At 36.8% G+C, this 22,622-nt stretch overlaps 1 long non-coding RNA gene and 1 other non-coding gene across 2 annotated transcripts; both read right to left on the bottom strand.

Annotated features, from left to right (window-relative positions):
- Positions 1-1,225: 1,225 nt before the first annotated feature.
- LOC112767574 (small nucleolar RNA R71) lies at positions 1,226-1,333 on the bottom strand. The gene has a single exon (XR_003185016.1). It is a non-coding gene; the product is annotated as a small nucleolar RNA R71 (small nucleolar RNA).
- A 5,885-nt stretch (positions 1,334-7,218) lies between these two features.
- On the bottom strand, positions 7,219-11,241 carry LOC112766118 (uncharacterized). The gene is made up of 3 exons (XR_011875122.1): positions 10,636-11,241; positions 10,288-10,429; positions 7,219-7,418 (listed from the first exon to the last, which is right to left on the bottom strand). It is a non-coding gene; the product is annotated as an uncharacterized lncRNA (long non-coding RNA).
- Positions 11,242-22,622: the final 11,381 nt, after the last annotated feature.

Genomic DNA, 22,622 nt, shown 5'->3' with positions numbered 1-22,622 from the left:
AAATTACTACTAGCATTTAATATTTTGATTCAAAAATTTTTCAAGTTGTTACTTGCCTATTAAGAAAGGTTCAATCTTTAAATTTTAAAATCATATCTTTTAGTTTCTTGTTAGTCAAGTAATCAATTTTAATTTTAAAAATCAAATCTTTTTAATTTCCTTTCCAAATCTTTTTCAAAATAAATTTCAATCATATCTTTTAAATCATATCTTTTCAAACGTATCTTTTTCAAATCATATCTTTTTCAAAAATCAATTTCAAAATCTTTTCTAACTTCTTATCTTTTCAAAATTGATTTTCAAATCTTTTTCAATTAACTAATTGACTTTTTGTGTGTTTTACTATTTCTTATCTTTTTCAAAACCACCTAACTACTTTTCTCTCTCTAATTTTCGAAAATCACCTTCCTCTTTTTCAAAAATTCTCTTTTTTAATTAACTAACTGTTTCAAATTTTAATTTTAATTTTATTTCTTCTCTTAATTTTCGAAAATCACTAACCTTTTTTTTCAAAAATAATTTTCGAATTTCCCTCCCTCTCTTTCTATTTATTTATTCATTTACTAACACTTCTCTTCATCTCAAAATTCAAACCCTCTTTTCCTCTCTGTGTTCGAATTTTTCTTCTTCTACTCACATAAAGGAATCTCTATACTGTGACATAGAGGATTTCTCTTCTTTTCTGTTCTCTTCTTTTTCACATGATCAGGAGCAAGGATAAGAACATTCTTGTTGAAGCTGATCCAGAACCTGAAAGGACTCTGAAGAGGAAGCTAAGAGAAGCTAAAACACAACACTCTGAAGAGGACTTTACTGAAATTTTCGAAAAAAAAGAAGTAGAGATGGCCGAAACCAATAACAATGGTGGAGGTGCAAGGAAGATGCTTGGTGACTTTACTGCACCAAATTCCAACTTCCATGGAAGAAGCATCTCAATCCCTGCCATTGGAGCAAACAATTAGTTTCTCTGATGCAATAGAATTGCAAGTTTCATGGACTTCCATAAGAAGATCCTTTTCAGTTCTTAACTGAATTCTTGCAGATCTGTGATACTGTTAAGACCAATGGGGTTGATCCCGAGGTCTACAGGCTTATGCTTTTCCCGTTTTCTGTAAGAGACAGAGCTAGAATATGGTTGGACTCTCAACCTAAAGATAGCCTAAACTCTTGGGATAAGATGGTCACAGCTTTCTTAGCCAAGTTCTTCCCTCCTCAAAAGCTTAGCAAGCTTAGAGTGGATGTTCAAACCTTCAGACAGAAAGAAGGTGAATCCCTCTATGAAGCTTGGGAGAGATACAAGCAACTGACCAAAAAGTGTCCTTCTGACATGCTTTCAGAATGGACCATCCTGGATATATTCTATGATGGTCTGTCTGAATTATCTAAGATGTCATTGGACCATTCTGCAGGTGGATCCATTCACCTAAAGAAAATGCTTGCAGAAGCTCAGGAACTCATTGACATGGTTGCAAATAACCAGTTCATGTACACTTCTGAAAGGAATCCTGTGAGTAATGGGATGCCTCAGAGGAAGGGAGTTCTTGAAATTGATGCTCTGAATGCCATATTGGCTCAGAATAAAATATTGACTCAGCAAGTCAATATGATTTCTCAGAGTCTGAATGGATTGCAAGCTGCATCCAATAGTACTAAAGAAGCATCTTCTGAAGAAGAAGCTTATGATCCTGAGAATCCTGCAATGGCAGAGGTGAATTACATGGGAGAACCCTATGGAAACACCTATAATCCTTCATGGAGAAATCATCCTAATCTCTCATGGAAGGACCAACAGAAGCCTCAACAAGGCTTCAACAATAATGGTGGAAGAAATAGGTTTAGCAATAGTAAGCCTTTTCCATCATCTTCTCAGCAACAGATAGAGAATTCTGAATAGAGCCATTCTAGCCTGGCAACCATAGTCTCTGATCTATCTAAGACCACACTAAGTTTCATGAATGAAACAAGGTCCTCCATTAGAAATTTGGAGGCACAGGTGGGTCAGCTGAGTAAGAAGATTACTGAAAATCTTCCTAGCACTCTCCCAAGCAATACAAAAGAGAATCCCAAAAGAGAGTGCAAGGCCATAACCTTACTTGGTGTGGCCAAACCTGGAGAGAGTGAAAAGGCAGTGATTCCCAGTGAGGAAGACCTCAGGGAACGTCCACTGACCACTAAGGAGTTTCCCTTTGAGGAACCAAAGGAATCTGAGGCTCATACAGAAACCATAGCGATTCCTTTGAACTTCCTGTTACCATTCATGAGCTCTGATGAATATTCCTCCTCTGAAGAGGATGAATATGTCTCTGAAGAGCAAGTTGTTAAGTACCTTGGAAGACCCTTCCTAGCCACAGCAAAAGCTGTGATTGATGTTGACAGAGGAGAATTGGTCCTTCAATTGAATGGGGACTACCTTGTGTTTAAGGCTCAAGGATCTCCTTCTGTAACCATGGAGAGGAAGCATGAAAAGCTTCTCTCAATACAGAGTCAAACAAAACCCCCACATTCAAACTCTAAGTTTGGTATTGGGAGGCCACAACCAAACTCTAAGTTTTGTGTTGAGAGGCTCCAACCCTGCTCTGATTATCTATGAGGCTCCATGAGAGCTCACTGTCAAGCTATTGACATTAAAGAAGCGCTTGTTGGGAAGCAAACCAATTTTATTTAATTATATCTATTTATTCTCCATTGTCATTTTATGTTTTCTGTAGGTTGATGATCATGTGAAGTCACAAAAATAATTGAAAAAGCAAAAACAGAATGAAAACAGTATTAAAAACAGCATACCCTGGAGGAGACGTTTAAACGCCAGTAAGGGTAGCAGAATGGGCGTTAAACGCCTAGTCTGGCACCATTTTGGGCGTTTAACGCCAGAATTGCACTCTAAGGGCGTTTTGCACGCCTAATTGGTGCAGGGATGAGAAATCCTTAACACCTCAAGATCTGTGGACCCCACAGGATCCCCACCAACCTCGACTCACTCTCTCTCACTTCTTCACACTTTTTCATAATACTCTTTCCTAAATAACCTCCACCAATCACCTTCATTACTCCTCAAAAACCATCATACAACCCACCTACACCCACCCACTCAAATTAAAACCATCACTCCTTCCTTTTCCACATCATAACCACCTAAAACCCCCCTTGGCCAAACAATTCACACACCTCCATCTCCTCCATCTCTTCTTCTTCTCCTCCTTTCTTTATTCTTTTGCTCGAGGACGAGCAAACCTTTTAAGTTTGGTGTGGAAAAGCTCAGCTTTTTTATTTTTCCATAACCATTTATGGCACCTAAGGCCGGAGAAACCTCTAGAAAGAGGAAAGAAAAGGCAATTGCTTCCACCTTCGAGTCATGGGAGATGGAGAGATTCATCTCAAAGGTCCATCAAGACCACTTCTATGAAGTTGTGGCCAAGACTCCTCATTGAAGAGGACAAGCCCATCACTAAAAAAAGGATGGAGCAAACAAGAGAGCCCACTCATGGACCTCAACAAGAGCATGAGGAAAATCCTCATCATGAAATCCTTGAGATGCCTCAAGGGATGCATTTTCCTCCACAAAACTATTGGGAGCAAATCAACACCTTCCTAGGAGAATTAAGTTCCAACATGGGACAACTAAGGGTGGAGCACCAAGAGCATTCCATCCTCCTCCATGAAATTAGAGAAGACCAAAGAACCATGAGGGAGGAGCAACAAAGGCAAGGAAGAGACATAGAGGAGCTCAAGAGCACCATTGGTTCTTCAAGAGGAGGAAGATGCCACCCTCACTAAGGTGGACCCGTTTCTTAATCTCCTTGTCTATTTATTTTTTTTTCATTCTCTATGCTTTATGTTTATTTATGTTTGTGTCTTTATTACATGATCATTAGTGTCTTAGTGTCTATATCTTAAAGCTATGAATGTCCTATGAATCCATCACCTTTCTTAAAAGAAAAATGTTTTAATCACAAAAGAACAAGAAGTACATGATTTCGAATTCATCCTTGAAACTAGTTTAATTATTTTGATGTGGTGATAATACTTTTTGTTTTCTGAATGAATGCTTGAACAGTGCATATTTTTTTTTGAATTTGTTGTTTATGAATGTTAAAATTGTTGGCTCTTGAAAGAATAATGAAAAAGGAGAAATGTTATTGATAATCTGAAAAATCATAAAATTGATTCTTGAAGCAAGAAAAAGTAGTGAATAGAAAAGCTCACAAAAAAAAGCAAGCAGAAAAAGCTAATAACCCTTTAAACCAAAAGGCAAGGGTAAGAAGGATCCAAGGCTTTGAGCATTAATGGATAGGAGGGCCCAAAGGAATAAAATCCTGGCCTAAGCGGCTAAATCAAGCTGTCCCTAACTATGTGCTTGTGGCATGAAAGTGTCAAGTGAAAAAAAAAACTTGAGACTGAGCGGTTAAAGTCGTGGTCCAAAACAAAAAGAGTGTGCTTAAGAGCTCTGGACACCTCTAACTGGGGACTCTAGCAAAGCTGAGTCATAATCTGAAAAAAGGTTCATCCAGTTATGTGTCTGTGGCATTTATATATCCGGTGGTAATACTGGAAAACAAAATGCTTAGGGTCACGGCCAAACTCATAAAGTAGTTGTGTTCAAGAATCAACATACTGAACTAGGAGAATCAATGACACTATCTGAATTCTGAGTTCCTATAGATGACAATCATTCTGAACTTCAAAGGATAAAGTGAAATGCCAAAACTGTTTAGAAGCAAAAATGCTACAAGTCCCGCTTATCTAATTGAAGCTAATCTTCATTGATAAGTTTGGAATTTATTGTATATTCTCTTCTTTTTATCCTATTTTGTTTTTAGTTGCTTGGGGACAAGCAACAATTTAAGTTTGGTGTTATGATGAGCGGATAATTTATACCCTTTTGGCAGTGTTTTTAAGTAATTTTTAGTATAATTTAGTTACTTTTTATTATATTTTTAGTAGTTTTTATTCAAAAATCATATTTTTGGACTTTACTATGAGTTTGTGTGTTTTTCTGTAATTTCAAATATTTTATGGCTGAAATTGAGGGACCTGAGCAAAAATTTGATTCAAAGGCTGAAAAAGAACTGCAGATGCTGTTGGATTCTAACCCTCCTGCACTCGAAATAGATTTTCTTGAGTTACAGAAGTCCAATTGGCGCGCTCTCAATTGCGTTGGAAAGTAGACATCCTGGGCTTTCCATCAATATATAATAGTCTATACTTTGCCTGAGATTTGATGTTCCAAACCAGCGTCCAAATTCAACCTAAAACTGTCAGGGGTAAAACGCCAGAACTGGCACCTTTTTCGGCGTTAAACGCCCATTCTGGCACCTGGGGTGGCGTTTAATGCCAACTTTGGGCATATGAACGTGAAAGTTTGAAAGCTCAGCCCAAGCACACACCAAGTGGGTCCCAGAAGTGGAATTTTGCACTTAGTTACTCATTTTCTGTAAACCTAGGTTACTAGTCTAGCATAAAAACTACTTTTAGAGATTCATTGAGAACCTTATGACATTTTTACACTTCATATTGTATTTCTGACGGCATGAGTCTCTAAACCCAATGGTTGCGGGTGAGGAGCTCTGTTGTGTTTCAATGAATTAATGTAATTACTACTGTTTTCCATTCAATCACGCTTGATTCTATTGTAAGATACTCATTCGTACTTCAATCCGGAGAAGATGTTGATCCATGACACTCATCATTATTCTCAAATCTATGAACGCATGCCTGACAACCATTCTGTTCTATTTGAGCTCAACATAGTCATTGGGGGACAACTTGAATGCGTATCTCTTTGGTTTCTGATCCACGGACCGAGTCCAAAGGTTAGAACCTTCGTGGTATAGGCTAGAACCAATTGGCATCATTCCTGGAATCTGGAAAGTCTAAACCTTGTCTGTGGTATTCCGAGTAGGATCTAGAAAAGGATGACTGTAAAGAGCTTCAAACCTGCGAATATGGGGCGCAAGTGACAGTGTGCAAAAGGACAATGGTCCTATTCCAACGCTAGTGGGAACTGACAGATGATTAGCCGTGCGGTGACAGCGCATATGGATTTGTTGGTTGCCCAGTAGGCCTTGTGTTCCAGTTCCACTAGCAGATGACAGGCTTTTCCATACACAAGCTGGTATAGAGAGTTCCCTATAGGAGTCTTGAATGCTGTTCTGTATGCCCACAGAGCATCATCTAGACCTCTTGCCCAATCCTTTCTACGGGCATTTACAGTCCGCTCCAGGATCCACTTTAGTTCTCTATTTGAGACTTCAGCCTGCCCATTTGTCTGTGGATGATATGGAGTTTCTACTTTATGGTTGATTCCATATCGGACCAGAGCAGAGTCAAGTTGTTTATTGCAGAAATGAGTGCCTCCATCGCTGATTAGTATCCTAGGGACACCGAAACTGCTGAAGATATTCTTTTGGAGGAACTTCATCACTGTCTTAGTATCATTAGTGGGTGTTGCAATTGCCTCTACCCATTTAGATACATAGTCTACTGCCACCAGAATATAAGTGTTTGAGTATGATGGTGGGAAAGGCCCATGAAGTCAATACCCCATACATCAAACAACTCAATCTCTAAGATCCCTTGCTGAGGCATGGCATAACCGTGAGGCAGATTACCAGCTCTCTGGCAACTGTCATAGTTACGTACAAACTCTCGGGAGTCTCTATAAAGAGTGGGCCAGTAGAAGCCGCATTGGAGAACCTTTGTGGTTATTCGCTCACCTCCGAAATATCCTCCATATTGTGATCCATGGCAATGCCATAGGATCTTCTGTGCCTCTTCTCTAGGCACACATCTACGGATCATTCCGTCTGCACACCTCTTAAAGAGATATGGTTCATCCCACAAGTAGTACTTTGCATCAGTGATTAATTTTTTCGTTTGCTACTTACTGTACTCTTTGGGTATGAATCTCTGTCCCTTTTCTGTCTCTTATTTCTATATCAAACTCTTGCAGAAGCAACAACCATCTTATAAGTCTGGGTTTTGAATCCTGCTTTGTGAGGAGATATTTTAGAGCAGCATGATTAGTATATGTAACATCCCTTCCAGCAAAATACCTTGCTTAAGTCAGGGTATTTCTACTAGAAAGAACGTTATGTGACCTTTTCTAATAATAACTACTTAATTACTGAGCCTTTGTATCGATTTCGCGTTTCAGTTTTAAGAAAATGCCAGAAAATTTTGTTTTTTATTCATTAAAGTCATAATTCAAACATTTACAAATAATAATAACAATCACATAGTATTATTAATAGTAATTCTTATACATAAGAAGTCATATAAACCCAAATACAACACCTACCCCTCTGTTAAAATAAAACCTCAAACGACAAGAGCGAAGGGACTCTATGAAAGCAATTAAAACCATAAAGAAAACCTACTAATCGCTTGCAGCTTCAAATTGCATCTTCAAACCTGTGTCACTAAAAGGGTAGAAAATTTGGGGGTGAGAACCAAACCACATGTTAGTAGAGGTCGAGAATGCCGTGAAAGTAAAGAATAAAGCGTAAATAGTTAATTTCATTCGGAGACATCTAAAAGACAATTAACCTCCTTTAAAAGCATTAGTTAATTATTCAAAATCCTAGAACCATATTTTCTTTATAAAACTCTTAAAAGTTTCCTAGACTGTATGAATGACCAACCTGTTCCAAGCATAGGTTCATTAAGTCTATGCTGAACCAGTTTGATTTTTTTATACTTTACTAGACCACAACATAAATGATCATCCTGCTCCAAGCAAAGGTTCATTAAATCTATGCTGAACTAGTCAAATACTTTATACAGAACTAGACCTCAAACGTACCAGTCACGGCCTCAGGCCCAAACAACTCAATCAACATCCAATCACCACAATCCAAACAATCAGTTACAAACACAGGTAATGAGGTTCAAACACAATCAAGAGCAATTACATCAAGTATAGCAATTAGCAATTAAACAGAATTATTCACTTAGGCAAACCAATTACAATATACACACCCAAACAATGTCACATAGATGCATATGATGAATGTCTAGTCGTAGTGCAGGCCATGAGCTCATGTGTCGGTTAGCACCTACATTCCCGACATTTATCCGGTCACGAGTTCACGATTTCCCGAATACGATTTTCCATTCAAATAAATGTGCATATAATTATTAGCAGCTCTATTGAGACAGCCTCTGCTTTCTACTCGTAGGACTCTTGGGAACGGAAAATTGCTGTAGGTATCCTAGTTTCCCTACAGAATCTCTTGGGTTGCTTTAAGCAACAGATAAATAAATATTATCTCTTGGGTTGCATTTAAGAAACAAATAAGCAAACAATATCTCTTAGGTTGCCTCAAGCAACAAACAAACATCTCTTGGGTTGCTTCAAGCAACAAACAAATAAACAAATATCTCTTGGGTTGCCTCAAGCAACAGATAATCATACAATAAGTACTTTACTCTTTCCTTTTTCTTTCATAATTGCAAGTACACAAGCGGGACAAGACCCATGCCCTTGCCAACAATCTCGTATACCAAATAATCTTTTCTTAAAATAATCATTGAAGTTATTATCATTAAATAAGCCTTAAATGTCGATTTTGATTAAGTCCTTATACTTTTATAAAAATTTGGACATAATCTCCTTTAAAAATAGGACTTAGCCACCCTTACGGGTCCCAACCAAACAATTTACCAAACTCTTTTCAACCTCTCCAATATCAAATCAATTCAGAATCAAACAAATTCCAACATTGAATCAGTCCTATGACGCTAAGGTTCATCTTTAATTTTATGAACTCATAACTCTCACTCAGACATTCTCAGCACTCTATCTTCTTTTCTGTTTAGTATAGCAAATAAACTCAGAATTGCACAAACTTTATGTCCAGGCGTTCATCTTGAAATAAGGTTTCTAACAAACTAAAGATCATAATTTTCTGATTTCTCTAGCCTTAGGAATAGAGGAAAAACTGTTACTGCTCTGCAGTGCGTAAAACCAGAAAAATAGCAGCAGCATGTGATATTCAAAATTCAATATAAAATCCAAGTTAAATCCAATGACTTTAAAAATTAATATAGTTTAACTTTACTCATCCAGGTTTCTTTTCCAATTTATCCCAGGTCAATATCATTTTTAATGAAGAAGTTATATAACCTAGAAGTTGACTAATTTTCTGCAGAATTCTGTTTTAAAACTTAATGAACTTATCTTCTTGCAAGTCCCATAACTTACTCATTAAAATATGGATAGCCCTGAAATTTAAGTCACATATGCTAAACATACTTAATTTTCACTTCCAATTGGTTGCACCTCGATATCCAACCAGGTTCAAAAGTTATAAACTTCCAAATTTACTGATTTGAGAAAACAGAATCTGGCCTTTACTGCATAATACATCGTATTTCAAAAATTCATATCTTTTAAACAGCAAGTTCAACGGTTCTGAAATTTTATGAAATTAAAATAATAGAACTAGAGTTTCATTTAAAATTGGTTTCGCTTCAAATTTCAATTCAGAACATTCACAGCGGAGCCAACAAGTTACTGCTGTTCCAAAAATTCTGCAGTAAAAATCAGATCCCACAACCATTACTCAAAAATTCACCATAAATCTTATATTTAATGAAAAGATCTCAAACTCTCCAATTCAGTCCCAATTATTCCCAAGTTTAACCAGGACTTATTTCAATGCAATTCCGATCATCACAGAATTAGTTACAGTCTTTCTAAGTTACTATTTTCACTTAAAGGTAATGCAGAAAATCAGATTTTACGGCTTAACTATGAAAAATCATAACTAAATCTTCAGTTAATACGAAACCTTCATATTTAAATCCTAACAACTACACTTGTTAAAGTTTACTCAGATTTTAATCTCATACCATTTCGATCACTACCAAATTACTAGGCCGTCCTCAAAGTAATCATTCTATTTTGAAAACCAGATTTTTAATAATAGTTTAGCCTTTTAGGCCCTAATTCTTCAACGATTCTCAATCCAATATCAAATATATCAAATGATTATCTTAGTCTCAACCATTTATACATAATCATTCAAAACCACAATCCTCTACTATCTCAAGTCACTTTCACAGCCATAGCAATATACCAAACAACCATTTCAACAACCAATAATCAATAATTCAATCATCTACCACACATAATTACAATCAATTCAATCACAGCACCAAGCACAATCGCAATCACAATCCAACATTCATATAATCAATTAATTACTCACAACTATTAATACTACTTGCAGTTATTCAGTAAACCTTATTGGAATTCCTAAATTAAAATCATTTTAAACCCCCTACCTCGATTAGCCGAAATTTGATAATTAAGCGTAGCCAACCCCTCTTTCATCTTAATTCGTAGCAGCAACTGACTCGAACCAAGCTAGCAACAGCAGCAGCAGCAGCAACTCTTACAGTTCTTTATTATCACCAACACTATCACCTTTGATAGTTTCATTAGCAAACAGGAAAGGCATAGCAGCAGCGTTAAACAGAGACATAGGTTTTCCTTACTCATAACAGAGAAGACTAAGAAATAAAATGGAAGCAGAGTAAGGATTAAAGCTTATAGGTTCAAGAATAGGAGAATCAGAACCAAAACACGAAGGCTGGTGCTGTTTTAAACTCTGGTGACAGTGCACGACTCACCAACGACCCTGACAGTGGCGGAGGTCCTTTCTCCCTCTCATCTGCGTGTATTCTGCGATGGTGACAGCTTGGAGTGGACTCCACCCATGACCAGCGGCACGGCAGTGCAGCCTCAGAAGTAGCTATGAGGCTAGCAACAGCAAGACAGTTCGATGGTGATGAAGGCACGACGGAGGCACAGCGGCGCTACTCTTCACACACGAGCTCCCCTCTCCTCTGGTATGCGATGACAGTGGCGCTAATCGAAGCTCCATGGACGGCGGCGACAAAACCCTACCAGTGGCAGCGGCGGATCGGTCGCGTTGGAGGCACAGTGACGTCCCATTCCTCTCGGCCTTGGCTCGCGTTACGACGTCGTCTTCTCTTCTCCGTGGCAGTGTTGACGGTGGTGGAACGGGCTCGGCGTGACGACCTGCTGGACGGTGGCGGTGCACGATGAGGATGACGGCAGCGGCAGTCAAGCGCGACAGCAGCGGCGTCTTCTTTCTCTTCTTCCCGCAAATCTCTTTCTCTGATCTGCGTTGTGTGACCGTTGGGGTAAGGAAGTGTGGCTGGCAGCTGCTGAGGGTTGGAGGAAATTAGGTTAGGGTTTCTGATTTTCAATTTGGGAATTAGGGTTTGAAATTAGGATTTTATAAAAAAATATAGATAGATATGAATAGATATTTTGATAAAATTGAAAGGTAGAGTAATTTTAAAACCAAATATACTCTCTTAAAAATATTTAAGAACATTATTTATCAACATATTGCTAAGTTGAATTGATTATTTCTAATTTAAATTATAAAATAAGCATATTAATCACATTTTTATAAAATATAGTTTAAACTCAAAACTAATTATTCAAATTAAATAATATAACTTTTTATTATTTTTCTATCACCGAAACTTTAATTTCAATTTACAAAATATCTAATTATAATAAAATTACTTAAACTTAAAGTATTTATAAAAATCCATTTAATCATTCCTAATAAATTAATCTCTAGGAGCTCAAACTAATAAAATAAATCATAATTTATCCATAATAGAAATTATTTAAATTAAGTTATATAATTTTCAAAATATATAAAATAACCAACTATAAAAATTTACACAAGAATATTAATTGAACTAACTCCAAATATTAGTAAACTAATTTAATTACTCTTAATTGATTGATTTATAAAATAAGATATCAAATTAATAAAATAAATCGTAACTTTTTCAAAATAAAAGTTACTTAAATTAAATTATACAATTCTTTCTTATTTTTCAATTACTAAAATTATAGAAAATATTCCATTATAATAAAATTACTTAAGAATATTAATTGATTCAAAATAAAACTATCTCCGAATCTATTTAATTAGTTCTAATAAAATAATTTCTAAAATTATAAAGTTTAAACTTAATAAGATAAATTCACAATTTATTCATATTTAGGTTTCCAAAAATGCGGGATGTTACATTCTATCCAACTTACAAAAATTTTCACCCTCGAAAATTGATATAAAATGAAGAAAAGATTTATATTCACATCCCCTTTTGAATATTTTAAAGGTTCAAAGAAAAAGACACCAAAAAAAAAAGGTTCAAAGAAAATCGTATCACATAAACATAGAAGAAAATATACTAAGTAATGCAAGAGTTGATAAAATAACTTAACACAAGAAAAATTTTAAAATCCAAAATCAAATAGACACAATATTCGTTCACAACTTTTAACAAAGCATGATCACTTCCTCTCGTCGCCTCAAAACTCCATAACTCCTTATAACTTCGTAGACTAACCAGATTCACTTTCCGTACGCACAAATCGTGTCCCTAGGAACTAGCGCATATAAGGAATACGAAACATGAGAAGAGAAAGACAAACGGCACGAAAGGTTTATGCGAGAAATTGGAAGAATACTCAAGTTTGCAATTGCACAAGATAGTATTTCGCAAGATTTTGAAGGAATACGTGAGATCGTCAACAAACAAGGATATATATATATAAGCAATGAAATGGAGCATAAAGGGAGTTAATTTAAAGCTTAGGAAGAAATTTTGAATCGAATAGTTTCAATATGAACATCATTAGGGAAAATAGTACAAAATTTTGAACAACTTCAATTTGAAATAGAGGGAATTAGTTTATCTTTTTCAAAAGAATATATATAAATCTAATATTTTTCAATGTACTAAACTTAGTATAAATAATATGTTATATCGATTTAATTTTTAAATCAAAACAAATCATGCAGGGTTTGTAAATTAAAGCTTGTTTGAGGTTAAAGGCAAAACATTTTCTTTAAAAATCTTGGAGGATACTTAAGTACATAATTAGGTAAGAATAGCTATAAAATTATAATAAAGTTGGAAGAAAATCAGCTTCTATTCAAAGAATAAATTCTAAAATAAAAATTTCTATAAATCAATAAAAGAAAAGTGGTATATCACAACTAAACAAAATTAAACTATATAAAGAAGTTTCAGAGTTTATGTAAGAAAGTCTAGGCTGAATTAAAAACAATCCCATCAAAATTTAAGCAAGGGTTGTGGATACAGTCAAGTAAGAAAAGATTTAAATTGAATTTTTTCTCGAAGAGAATCTGAAACAAGTACTTAAGAAGGAAATTTCAAGAAATAGTATGCTGCACCGAAATAATTCCGAATTCAGAGCAAGGAGCATAGAGTTTGTAAGGTAAGGATAAATGTTTCAAAAGATTCAAACAACAGCCAGATACAGAGTCAAGCAAGGACATGCACGAATAATAATACAAGGTTAGCAAGAAAGAGATCAGAAACTAGAAATTCCAATACAAATAGTAGAAAAAGAGATAACGCTAAGCGTGAATAAAGAGCATACGTCGAAATGGAACTAATCTCTAGAATTTAGTTTCTAACGTCCCCAAAACCTCGTAATTCGCATTAACCTATCATTTCTATTTCGTCTATGATAATCCATTAGTGTTCCATATACATAAATCATTAGTATTAAGTTGGCCAAACTTGATACCATGAGGTATGCAAAGGTAAACTAATAACGTTAATCATCAGACAGTCATGTATATAAAACAAAAACTCTCGTCACCAAGACAAGTCTTAAGGCATGACAGACACTCAGAGTATGCAATGAAGCATAGTCAATCCGTTCCCAAGGCTCTACAGGAAAGACTGCTCTGATACCATATTGTAACATCCCTTCTAGCAAAATACCTTGCTTAAGTCAGGGTATTTCTACTAGAAAGAACGTTACGTGAACTTTTCTAATAATAACTACTTAATTACTGAGCCTTTGTATCGATTTCACGTTTCAGTTTTAAGAAAATGCCAGAAAATTTTGTTTTTTATTCATTAAAGTCATAATTCAAATATTTACAAATAATAATAACAATCACATAGTATTATTAATAGTAATTCTTATACATAAGAAGTCATATAAACCCAAATACAACACTTACCCCTCTGTTAAAATAAAACCTCAAACGACAAGAGCGAGGGGACTCTATGAAAGCAATTAAAACCATAAAGAAAACCTACTAATCGCTCACAGCTTCAAATTGCGTCTTCAAACCAGTGTCGCTAAAAGGGTTAAAAATTTGGGGGTGAGAACCAAACCACATGTTCTCAGTAGAGGTCGAGAATGCCGTGAAAGTAAAGAATAAACCGTAAATAGTTAATTTCATTCGGAGACATCTAAAAGAAAATTAACCTTGTTTAAAAGCATTAGTTAATTATTCAAAATCCTAGAACCATATTTTCTTTATAAAACTCTTAAAAGTTTCCTAGACTGTATGAATGACCAACCTGTTCCAAGCATAGGTTCATTAAGTCTATGCTGAACCAGTTTGATTTTTTCATACTTTACTAGACCACAACATAAAAGAAGTTACCTATGCGGTATAAATGATCATCATGCTCCAAGCATAGGTTCATTAAATCTATGCTGAACCAGTCAGATACTTTATACAGAACTAGACCTCAAACATACCAGTCACGACCTCAGGCCTAAACAACTCAATCAACATCCAATCACCACAATCCAAACAATCAGTTACAAGCACAGGTAATGAGGTTCAAACACAATCAAGAGTAATTACATCAAGTATAGTAATTAGCAATTAAACAGAATTATTCACTTAGGCAAACTAATTACAATATACACACCCAAACAATGTCACATAGATGCATATGATGAATGTCTAGTCGTAGTGCAGGCCATGAGCTCATGTGTCGGTTAGCACCTACATTCCCGACATTTATCCGGTCACGAGTTCACGATTTCCCGAATACGATTTTCCGTTCAAATAAATGCGCATATAATTATTAGCAGCTCTATTGAGACAGCCTCTGCTTTCTACTCGTAGGACTCTTGGGAACGGAAAATTGCTGTAGGTATCCTAGTTTCCCTACAGAATCTCTTGGGTTGTTTTAAGCAACAGATAAATAAATATTATCTCTTAGGTTGCATTTAAGAAACAAATAAGCAAACAATATCTCTTAGGTTGCCTCAAGCAACAAACAAACATCTCTTGGGTTGCTTCAAGCAACAAACAAATAAACAAATATCTCTTGGGTTGCCTCAAGCAACAGATAATCATACAATAAGTACTTTACTCTTTCCTTTTTCTTTCATAATTGCAAGTACGCAAGCGGGACAAGACCCATGCCCTTGCCAACAATCTCGTATACCAAATAATCTTTTCTTAAAATAATCATTGAAGTTATTATCATTAAATAAGCCTTAAATGTCGATTTTGATTAAGTCCTTATACTTTTATAAAAATTTGGACATAATCTCCTTTAAAAATAGGACTTAGCCACCCTTACGGGTCCCAACCAAACAATTTACCAAACTCTTTTCAACCTCTCCAATATCAAATCAATTCAGAATCAAACAAATTCCAACATTGAATCAGTCCTATGACGCTAAGGTTCATCTTTAATTTTATGAACTCATAACTCTCACTCAGACATTCTCAGCACTCTATCTTCTTTTCTGTTTAGTATAGCAAATAAACTCGGAATTACGCAAACTTTATGTCCAGGCATTCATCTTGAAATAAGGTTTCTAACAAACAAAAGATCATAATTTTCTAATTTCTCTAGCCTTAGGAATAGAGGAAAAACTATTACTGCTCTGCAGTGTGTAAAACCAGAAAAACAGCAGCAGCATGTGATATTCAAAATTCAATATAAAATCCAAGTTAAATCCAATGACTTTAAAAATTAATATAGTTTAACTTTACTCATCCAGGTTTCTTTTCCAATTTATCCCAGGTCAATATCATTTTTAATGAAGAAGTTATATAACCTAGAAGTTGACTAATTTTCTGCAAAATTCTGTTTTAAAACTTAAAGAACTTATCTTCTTCCAAGTCCCATAACTTACTCATTAAAATATGGATAGCCCTGAAATTTAAGTCACATATGCTAAACATACTTAATTTTCACTTCCAATTGATTGCACCTCGATATCCAACCAGGTTCAAAAGTTATAAACTTCCAAATTTACTGATTTGAGAAAACAGAATCTGGCCTTTACTGCATAATACATCGTATTTCAAAAATTCATATCTTTTAAACAGCAAGTTCAATAGTTCTGAAATTTTACGACTTTAAAATAATAGAACTAACGTTTCATTTAAAATTAGTTTTGCTTCAAAATTCAATTCGGAACATTCAAAGAAGAGCCAACAAGTTACTGCTGTTCCAAAAATTCTGCAGTAAAAATCAGATCCCACAACCATTACTCAAAAATTCACCATAAATCTTATATTTAATGAAAAGATCTCAAACTCTCCAATTCAGTCCCAATTATTCCCAAGTTTAACCAGGACTTATTTCAATGCAATTCCGATCATCACAGAATTAGTTACAGTCTTTCAAAGTTACTATTTTCACTTAAAGGTAATGCAGAAAATCAGATTTTACGGCTTAATTTTGAAAAATCATAACTAAATCTTCAGTTAATACGAAACCTTCATATTTAAATCCTAACAACTACACTTGTTAAAGTTTACTCAGATTTTAATCTCATACCATTTCGATCACTACCAAATTACTAGGCCGTCCTCAAAGTAACCATTCTATTTTGAAAACCAGATTCTTAATAATAGTTTAGCCTTTTAGGCCCTAATTCTTCAACAATTCTCAATCCAATATCAAATATATCAAATGTTTATCTTAGTCTCAACCATTTATACATAATCATTCAAAACCACAATCCTCTACTATCTCAAGTCACTTTCACAGCCATAGCAATATACCAAACAACCATTTCAACAACCAATAATCAATAATTCAATCATCTACCACACATAATTACAATCAATTCAATCACATCACCAAGCAATCGCAATCACAATCCAACATTCATATAATCAATTAATTACTCACAACTATTAATACTATTTGCAGTTATTCAGTAAACCTTATTGGAATTCCTAAATTAAAATCATTTTAAACCCCCTACCTCGATTAGCCGAAATTCGATAATTAAGCGTAGCCAACTCCTCTTTCATCTTAATTCGTAGCAGCAACTGACTCGAACCAAGCTAGCAACAGCAGCAGCAGCAACTCTTACAGTTCTTTATTATCACCAACACTATCACCTTTGATAATTTCATCAGCAAACAGGGAAGGCATAGCAGCAGCGTTAAACAGAGACATAGGTTTTCCTTACTCATAACAGAGAAGACTAAGAAATAAAATGAAATCAGAGTAAGGATTAAAGCTTACAAGTTCAAGAATAGGAGAATCAGAACCAGAACACGAAGGCTGGTGCTGTTTTAAACTCTGGTGACAGTGCACGACTCACCAACGACCCTGACAGCGGCGGAGGTCCTTTCTCCCTCTCATCTGTGTGTATTCTGCGATGGTGACAGCTTGGAGTGGACTCCACCCATGACCAGAGGCACGGCGGCGCAGCCTCAGAAGTAGCTATGAGGCTAGCAACAGCAAGACAGTTCGATGGTGATGAAGGCACGACGGAGGCACAGCGGCGCTACTCTTCACACACGAGCTCCCCTCTCCTCTGGTATGCGATGACAGTGGCACTAATCGAAACTCCATGGACGGCGGCGACAAAACCCTACCAGTGGCAGCGGCGGATCGGTCGCGTTGCAGGCACAGTGACGTCCCCTTCCTCTCGGCCTTGGCTCACGTTACGACGTCGTCTTCTCTTCTGCGTGGCAGTGTTGACGGTGGTGGAACGGGCTCGGTGTGACGACCTGCTGGACGGTGGCGGTGTGCGATGAGGACGACGGCAGCGGCAGTCAAGCGCGACAGCAGCGGCGTCTTCTTTCTCTTCTTCCCGCAAATCTCTTTCTCTGCTATGCGTTGTGTGACCGTTGGGGTAAGAAAGTGTGGCTGGCAGCTGCTGAGGGTTGGATGAAATTAGGTTAGGGTTTCTGATTTTCAATTTGGGAATTAAGGTTTGAAATTAGGATTTTATTAAAAAATATACGGTAAAAGTGTCAAATAAATACAATGCACTGCAATAAAAACTCACTAAGCATCCTAAACTTCTTCACCAATTATCCATCCTAGGTTTTCGCTAATCCATGAATAGGCAACTGTCATAAGGGAGTGCTAAATCTAATTCATGTTTCACATGTTTCCCAACTCACTGACTCTTCCACAAATCAGACTCAGAATCATAAGCAAAACTATCACCAGTTGTTCTATCTCAACAATTCTATATCAATACATCATACCTTCACCTGGAGCTAGTGAAACCACATCACTGCGTCTACCCAGGGAGTTCAAATTATCTCATTCAATAATTATCATCATCATGCAATCGTATCATCAATTCATCTCATCAAGAACAGCCCTCAACATCCACCAACACCAGCATGAGGGGCCTCTCAGTTGTACAAACACAAGTAATACAGGCAAGTAATACACAAATATGGTACAAGTAGCACATAGTCAGGTAACATGGCATATATGATGTAGAAATCCAAAACAAACAGGCAAACCCAAACAATTCGAACATATGCAAATGATGAATGCCTGCCCTATGGCTGATGATATCATCTGTCGGTTATATAGCCAACCCGACATGTCCTGGTAGCTAACCATTGGACAGAAACACCCCTTGCGGAGCAAGTAGGTTTGAGCTACAACCCCCTTGCTACTGCCCGCTCAACCCAGAGCCAGTGAAATAATCACTACTGCGGCTACTACCTAGGTGGGTGTCTAAAAGCTCAACCTGAAGCGAGTGGATTCACCACTACTGCCGCTACTACCCAGGCATCACAATCTCTGACCTGGAGCAAGTGGGACGAACCACAACCCTTGCTACTGACCAGGATCTCAAAACATATATTCGTTCAGTTTAAAAGCAATCATCATTGTTATCAAATCTCAAACATTAACCTGGAGCAAGCGTGATGAACCACCACTCTTACTACTACCCAGGTATCACAAATACTCATTTATTCAAAACTCTATAATTTAACTCATTTATCATAAACATCCTTTCCCGTCTCATACCCGGAGCAAGTGGACAATGCCACTGCCTACTACTCGGGGTCACACATCACATTTCAACATTCTCCATTATTATCCATTTAACACATTCATTCATTAATCATATATGCTTTTATACTCAGCCATAACCAATAATGGCTTTGCCATAACCCGGCAATAACTCAGCCATCCGGTTCATGGTTCAATCAAGAACCAGCCATTTATCAATAAATATAGCCCTTCGGCTCATGGCATACACGGTTCTTCCACCGTCATCCTCCATATCTCATATATAATCATCTTTGATCATCATTGATCATAACTTTTCCCCTTGCTTCACTCGCAAGTTACCACATCCCCTAGCTCCTTTCTCATTGCTAGGCATATCATAATGATTTAATACATAAGGGGTGAGATCGGAGGCTTAGAAGCATGAGATTTGGCTTTTAAAACTCAAAAATCAACTTTGGCATGAAAACAGGGCCACGCGTACGCGCACTCCACGCGCACGCGTGGATGGCCACAAAACTCATCGACGCGCAAGCGTCATACGCGCGGACGCACAGATTGAAAAATAGCCAAACGGCACGTATTTGTCAGCCACGCGTACGCGTGGGTGCACTTGCGCCCTAGGCACAAAACTGGCACGATTCTGGCACAACTCTCGGAAAAATGGCTGGGCATTTGGTGCAGCGCATCGATGCGCCCGTGCACACCACGCGCACGCGTGGATGGTGCCTTCTTGAAGAACGACGCGTACGCGCCAAGTACGCCTACGCGTGGAGGGTCATTCTGCTAAAAAGTTTCTAAGTTAAAAGCTGCAGAATTCACAGATTCAACCCTCAATCTTCTGACGGACATAACTTTCTCATTTTAAATCGTTTTTTGTCCGTTCTTCGAACGGCATGGACATCGCGGATCCAATTTCACTTTTAAACAAGTTTGGCACAAAACAGAAATCCGCAGTCCAAGTTATGTCCCGTCAAAGTATGCCCAAAAACCATGTTTTCACACAAAACTACAAAGTGCCATTTTCAAAACAAGCCATTTCCAACTCTTTTCAAAATCAACCAAAACATGCCAATTTCATCCCTTTCTTTGAAATCAATCAAAATATACCAAAATCAACATCAAGCCTCCTCAACTCACACATTAACACTTTACCACAATTCACAAAATATCATCCCACCATTTTAACCCACTTCACCCAAGTGGTTCAAACTCAAACACATTTACACATCATATACTCTTCCTCATGCCAAATTTTAACAACACTATTTCCAATCAACCATCATTATACATAATCAATATCATACTCACTATCACGTGGTTTCACCCACAAATCAACCTTAATCATTCCTCAAGCATATATCACAACATACGTACCTCTAATGCATCATCATACCATCAAGCTAAGGCATCAATAATCATAATCACATATATGACCACATAATATATCTCAACTAAAACCAAACATACCTCATCTACATAATTTCACCCAAAATTACCAAATTCCACACTCTAACTCCCCAAACCTTATTATTCAATAACCAACCCAATCATTCATATATTCAGTATCTGAAATTTATCCAATCACTTGTGTCATCATATAATGCACACGTTAACTTACCTTCCTTACCTCTTTCCGGCCTCCGGCCTAAAATTCACGGCCTCCGGCCCAATTTCACAATTTAAATGCATAAACCACAAATCAATACTCATTACCTAATACATCAAATTTTCAATACACCAAGCATACAAGGCCACACAATTCTCAACCCAATCATTAATTCATATTACATACCAACTATGCATATTAGCACCAACCATTTACACAATCCAAACTTAATCCTAGGGGCATCTAGCCTAGAAATTCTCATCACACCACACGGTACTTAAATGAAACTTAAACCGTACCTCTTGTAGCCAAACCAATTGAGCCTCTTCTTTGGAAGTCTTCACCAACCTTAGCTCCAAGCCTCACCAAAGCTCCTCAAGCAATACCAATCTCCCAATTGTGCACCAACATCACCAAATACACTAACATAACCAATATCACATACATACATCAACATAGGGCTCATAAAAATGACAAATCACAAGGGTTTGAGCACTTCTTACCTCAGCCCATATGAAGTTGGGATATAACCCGCTTAGAATCTATGTTGGAGTATCCCTAAACATCCAAAATCACAAGATTTCAACACTAACTACCCAAAAACGTGTAACAGTGGAGAATTTCAAAAAATGGGCAGAGATGAATGGAATACTCACCACAAAACTTAGATAGAATTGTAGAGGATGAGAAGAGCGACGTGTGGCCGTAAACGGCTCGTCAATCGGAGCTCCGTAGCTCAAGTTATGGTGGTTTGAAGATCAAAGAGAGTTAGGTTTTCTCTCTTCTCTTCTCTCTTCCCAAATCAGCGCCCCAACCCTTCCTTTTAGGGTAAAATGAGCTGAAATACTCATAACTAATGTTTATATATGTTAGGTCTTGGGCCCACTTAGGCCCGGTTCACTTATTTTTGTCCGTTGGCCCAATTTTGGGCCAAAACCCTTTAAGATTAGCGCTCTAAATCGCACTTTAAAAATTTCTACCTCCCCTAATTATAATTCCTCATTCCTTAATCTTATTTACTCATAATCAATTTCCTCAGCTGTAGTACCAGACAGATCTTAGCCGATACTGCCGGTCAAAATTCTACTGCGCGCTTTTACGCAGAAAACTATGTTTTCCGACTCGGAAAAATTCACTGAATCCAAATATCATATTTAAATTATCAAATTTCAATTGCCAAATCTTCCAACCATATTCGCTCCTATTTAACTCATTATTTAATTAATTTCGGTTAGACCGGGTATTACATTCTACCCCCCTAACAGAAATTTTTGACCTCGAAAATTCCATCGATCACTGCGAGTACGCGAGCGTAGTCTGCCTTTATATCCAACGCATAACAGTTCCAAGGTCCTTTTACTCTGTGCACTTCCGTTGCCACGCTCTGATTTCTCTATCTCCGAGGGTCTCGGTCATTCGTTCAACGCCGACCAACAGCCTCGTTCCTTACTTTTATCGTCTCATCAACTCACACCCTATTAAATCTCAAATCATGTCATCAATAATATTGCCATCATTGTTAATCATAGACATCATCCCACATCACTATAATTAATCAAAGCCTTCTTCATTTTTAGAATTCAAATGAGTTTGGACTAACAAGCTGACAAAATCTTAAGAATCTGGCTTACTTTAATAATCTTTAAAAGCATTTGAAACACATCTCTTTTGTTAAAGTTATTCAAATCAAAGGTCCTTCTCGAAACTATAACCAACACTCCTTCAAATTCTTGGAAAAAAGAAAAAAAAATTTTAACAGCACCTCCCCAAAAATTGGAGTTTACCACCCGTCACGGGTTCCCTCAAACTAATCTCAGTACCGCATCAGCATTGCAATTTAAAGGTTTCCAAACTATTCCTCTAAAACCGATCATTATAAATCTTGATTTAAATCCAAGGTCACCATGACCAAACATCATAGCAC

Source organism: Arachis hypogaea, chromosome 17 (genome assembly GCF_003086295.3).
Source record: "Arachis hypogaea cultivar Tifrunner chromosome 17, arahy.Tifrunner.gnm2.J5K5, whole genome shotgun sequence".
Lineage (NCBI taxonomy): Eukaryota > Viridiplantae > Streptophyta > Magnoliopsida > Fabales > Fabaceae > Arachis > Arachis hypogaea.
The sequence above is the reverse complement of the archived record's forward strand: the minus strand, read 5'-3'. Positions and strand labels throughout refer to the sequence as shown.